At 39.2% G+C, this 5,590-nt stretch overlaps 1 protein-coding gene across 7 annotated transcripts in view; it reads right to left on the bottom strand.

Annotated features, from left to right (window-relative positions):
• The window catches only part of TSC22D1 (TSC22 domain family member 1), a 128,079-nt gene that overhangs the window by 2,333 nt on the left and 120,156 nt on the right, over positions 1-5,590 (bottom strand). The gene's annotated exons all lie outside the window — the stretch shown is intronic.

Raw genomic sequence — 5,590 nt, 5'->3', positions numbered from 1 at the left:
GGTCCACACCATTGGGATTTCATGCAATTCCAGCCAAAAACACCCTCGCAGGGGGGAAAAAAAAAAAAAAAAAAAAAAAAAAAAAAAAAAGAGGGAATACTAGCAGCCTTGTTTGAGCTAGATAAAAATCTTCTAGCTTTATGTAGCTCAGGGAGAAATAGAAAACAGCAGCCCTAATGGAAAGAAACCCGGCTTCTGGGGCTTGGCGATTCCGGGAAGATGTAGATCCCACTATCGTGCGGAGAAGGCTCCCACGTCGGCACACGTCGGCAGCCGGGCTCCACCAGGCTCTAGACTAGGACTCCCAGTCTCCGTGCAAAATATATGCAGGGAAGAGCCGCGCCGATTGGCCAGCACGCCGCTGGAACCGCCCCCTTCTCCCTTCCCCGCCCTCCTCCTCGCTTCCCCGCCTTCCTCCCCACCCCCACCCCGCCCCCAGCCCGGAGATCCGCTCCTCGGGTGGGCTGGCCCAGGCCGCAGTCTAAGGGGCCAGGGTGCAGGCCGCCAAAGCCTCCGTGATCAAGGAAAGATGGAGCAGTGCTCCGGCAGAAAACGCCGAGGGGCTCCGAAAAATACGATTGGGAACCCGCACGTGCTTACGTTTAAGGGAGCCAGACCCCGTCTCTGGAGCTGCCTGTCCCCGTGGCTGCTGAACGGTGAAAGCTGCTTATTTGCAACCAGACCCGTCTGAGCTACTGGGCATGCCCAGTCCCACCACTAAAGACTTGGAGGAGCCCGAGTGTCTCGATTTCAATTATCTCGTTCTTACAGGCAGCAGTAACTGGAGGATTTTATAGGCAGTTTTATTTATAAGGATAACACCGTACTGTAATAATACTTTTTTTTTTCTTAGCCAGTGAATTTTAGAGGAAGAAAAATCACATTTCCTTTTTGAGAGACTCTACCTTTCCATGAATTTATCAATTACGTGTAGAAACAAAAAAACAGCACATATTCTTTGCTAGGCATATACAAATTGAGGCCAAAAGGAAACCACCAGATATAATCAGGTAGATCTCAAAATGTCCCTAGAGCCATAAACCTTAAAATTGCACCTCCTTCTCCCATTTATAGCTAGGAAAAAAAAAAAAAATCCACAGGTTGAATCCTACCCACATGGATCTATTTTCACTAAGTCCGTAAGGCAAGTTTTTGGATGTTAAGTGCAATTCCTATAAGACTCAATCCTTTGAGCCTTCTTACATCAGAGGAACTGAAATACTGTAGGTATATATTGTCACCCTTATGGCCACACTGACCAAATAATTCCCTTCTCTAAACTAAAATTAAGAGATCTGGGTGTAAACTAGCTTAACCTGTTACATAATTTCTTCTATTAATTTAAAATATTTGCAAGGATGTATCAATTGAGGTTGCAGTTTAATATACTGTAAGTCTAAGGCCTTAAATTCACTTGATTATTACAGGTTATAAACAGTTTACAATTCAATACATTTAAGAAGGTACATTTAAACCTCTACAATACTGCCCTCTAATGGTATAATCCTATAAAAACAGAAAACAAAAAAACTACAAATACTAAAGACGAATCCATAAACAAGTTGTATCATTACAAATAATTCCAACATAAAATCTGACCATAGAACATGTATATGTACATATTCGATTTACACACATATACAAACACACACACGGAGTCTTTTCTCTCAACCAAGCATTCTCCCTCAAGCAGCATCCTTTAATTTAGGAAATTTTAGTTGCCAGTGGAGCCTCTTAGACATTATTTGAAGGTGACCCAATGTTGGCAGAGTGCATGTGGCTTTAGAAATTGTCTGAAGTCGTTAGGAACCGAATCTGGTGAATGTGGTAGCTGATGAAAGGGCAATTCTCTGTTGGGTTAAAAAAACCAAGGCAGTATCATCCTTTTTTTACTGTAAGGTTCATATTGTTCTCTAAATTTTAAGGCTTTGCTTTTGAATAACAAGTGATATTCAAATATGTGTTGGCATATTTATAATTTACAAAAATTAAATATATATTATCTCATGATACAAATTTTGGAAAGGCACCCATTTTTTGTAAAAGGAAACAGAGTAAGTGGAACCTCAAAAATTATAATTTGGGAAGCAGACACGCGGTCTCCATGTCTATGAATGCTAGGCTCAATTATTACTTACTACATGGTAGTTTCTATATTTTGAAAGTTACAGTTATCACTAAAACTATCTATGTGATTAAGTCATTTATATGTTTAAACGGAATGCCAACTGCACAGGAAAAATTAAAGCATCATTTAAGCTGCAGTTAAGAGCTTAAAAAAACAAAACTCTAAGGTCATATAAAGAAATGAATTTTAAATTCCCACTGAAGTTTAAGACGATTATTAAATTAACTGGATTTTATTTATTGGAAGAAAAGCACATGTTGCTGAATTAGCATACGTGCTACCAATATGCAGAGGTGATTGAACTGGAATCCAGGTAAAAAGGCTCTTAGGCAAAACAGAACAGAATAGAAAAATAAAATCAATAGCGAAGAACCACCCCAATCTCAAATGTCCAGGCTTTTTCCTGTGCTCCAGATTCTTGAAAACAAAGATATAAATTGGTTATGTTGTCATTTCATTCATTCCAACTGATCATCCAAGTATTAAGCTATAGAAGCCAATATCTGAACCACAGTCTGTTTAGTCCGTATCTCTACAGCAGGACGTTATGGTCATCATCAATACTTTGCTATTTTAGATACACTTGCAGGGAACATCCTTGTACATACATCCTTGAATGTTTGTAATCTATTTCTGGAGAATTTGCTGGGCTAAAAGATATATAAGCAAAAATACGATTAGAAATCTATTTCTTTTCTTATCTTTCACATAAATGGGCTAGATTCCTTTAAGATGGACTTTTATATGAAAACTGAAAAGACACAATTTCAAAAAGAAGGTAAAGAAATTGGAGGAAATCTCTATAGAGGAAAACCCATGGGTCAGAAACGTCTGAGGCCCAAATAGCTAAAATTACTTTCTAGCCATTACAAAAGTTTCTTCCATTTCCAAAACAGAACATCTGTGAGTCTAGTGCCCTGAGCTTAACCAAGACCAGCTGATAGGACAGGATAAATACTCCCATGCCTCTGCGAGAGACCCCTAAAGGCATGGATGACACTAGTCACCTTCAGGCACTGGGCAGAGAGGTCTCACTCTGCTGGGGAATCTGGAGTACAGGAAAAAGCCTGGACATTTGAGATCAGGGTGGTTCTTTGAGGTTGATTTTGTTGTTCTATTCTGTTCTGTTTTGCCTAAGAGCCTTTTTACCCGGACTCCAATTCAATCACTTCTGCATATTGGTAGCATGTATGCTAATTCAGTAACATCTGCATTTCTTCCAAACTTGATCTGTCTTGGCCAATATAGGTACAGTTGGGGATCCACCACTCAAATAGGATAACCTGTCTCTCCCTCTGTCCAAACTCCTTGCAAATCTAAAGTGACTGCCAGGGAAGAGGCTAAAGCACATCACTGCGAGCCTGACCAAATCACTGCTGTCTAGGGACCCCCTTTCCTGGTTTACTCTTACTACGTGCTGGGATTAGGGTTACCAGGGTTAGCAAATGAAACTTCAGGACTCCCAGTTAAAGCTGAATTGCAGATAAGCAACAAATAATGTTTTAGTGTTTGGGTCCCACACACTGTTGGAACAAGAAAGAATGCCAAAGAAATCCAAACAGAAAAATTCAACCATATTTTAAATTTCCTTGATTTCCAAAGAAAAGGTGGTAGATAAAGTTCAGAAAATCTTCCCAAAAGTATAACAATAAAGAGATGGAATTGTGAGATACAAGAGACTTAAAAGGATCAATCTAGGAGGTCCGACATCAAAATAGAATGAATTCCAAAAATAGAGAACAGAGGGTAGAAAATTATCAAAGAAATAATTTAAGAATTTTTCCAGAACGGAAGGGCACAAGTCTCCAGATTAAATCAGATGACCAGACGGCTACCACAATCAATGAAGAGAGCCCTACACCAAAGCACATCATCACAAGACTAAAGATCACTAAGGACAGAGAAAATCCTAAGAGCGTCCAAACAGAAAAAAACAAGGTACAAACACAGGTACTAGTATGAGAATCTGCTGGCTGCCAGGAAACAATGGAGAAAATGTCTATAAAATTCTAAGAGAGAAAGGTTTTTCACTTGGCCAAATCATTTACGTGTAAATGTAGAATAAGAACATTTTCAGACATTTCAGACACCAGTATGGAGGAGCAAATCAAGGAAAAGGGTTTCCAGCAAGATGAATAAGTTTTAGAGATCTGCTGTACAACTTTGAACCTGAAGTCAACAATACAGTGTTGGTACACGTAAAACTTTTAGAGGGTGGGTCTCAGGTTAAGTCTTCTTACCACAATAAAATAAAATTTAAAAAATATAAGAAATATTGTATATTCCAAAAGAAAAAAAAAAGAAGAAGAAGGGAAACATGAACCAGGGACTCAAATGCTGGAGGGAAGGAAGGGAATTAACAGGATGATGGGAGGAATTTCCTGGTGGTCTAGTGGTTAGGATTCCATGCTTCCATTGCATGGGGCACAGGTTCGATCCCTAGTTGTGGAACTAAGATCCCGCAGGCTGTGCAGCGCAGCTGATAAAATAAAAAAGCAGGATGATGGGGGCAGGAAATCTGGGGATGACAGGTGCTAATAAGCAAGCCTTAGCAGCAACAGGTATGTGACCATATGGGAAGTGGGAGCCTTTGGGAGGCAGCACTTTGGTGGGAATAAACAGAGACAGGATCTAATACATTTGAGCATTTGCAGGGGTTGGGGGTGGTACAGCCAGGTATGGGACAGATCTAATGGAGCAACTAGATAAGTTCAAAGACAGTTTTACAGAAAACAAAAAAAGAAAGAAAAAAAAAGTTACGCTCATAAATAAAATTTACATGACTATATTCGTTCTTAACATTTTTTACTTATTTAACTTTAAAGAGTTAAATTAACTTTATTGGGAAGCTGGTGGGAAGAAGAAATGTGTGGAGGGAAGAAAAAAACTGTGGTAAGAATGGTTTAAAAGTTCTAACTCCTTATCTACCACGGCTTGATTATAAAATATCTACAATTGAAAAAGCAAGAATAATTATATCAATATGACATGGACATGTGTGGGTAAATATGAGAAAGCAAAAAAATTAAAAGTGGCTGCCTCAGGAATAGATTGGGAGACTGGAAAAAAGGAAACTGCTAATATACTTTTTTCTATTCTCTCTATCTTTAGGTATGTACAATTCTTTAAAGTAAAAGAGAGAGGATGGAGAGAGCAGACAGCAGAAGCAAGAAGAACTACGATCCTGCAGCCTGTGGACCAAAAACCACATTCACAGAAAGACAGACAAGATGAAAAGGCAGAGGGCTATGTGCCAGATGAAGGAACAAGATAAAACCCCAGAAAAACAACTAAATGAAGTGGAGATAGGCAACCTTCCAGGAAAAAGAATTCAGAATAATGATAGTGAAGATGATCCAGGACCTCGGAAAAAGAATGGAGGCAAAGATCGAGAAGATGCAAGAAATGTTTAACAAAGACCTAGAAGAATTAAAGAACAAACAAACAGAGATGAACAATACA

Source organism: Physeter macrocephalus, chromosome 13, assembly GCF_002837175.3.
Source record: "Physeter macrocephalus isolate SW-GA chromosome 13, ASM283717v5, whole genome shotgun sequence".
NCBI lineage: Eukaryota > Metazoa > Chordata > Mammalia > Artiodactyla > Physeteridae > Physeter > Physeter macrocephalus.
Note: the sequence above shows the minus strand (reverse complement) of the source record. Positions and strands in the feature narration are given on the sequence as shown.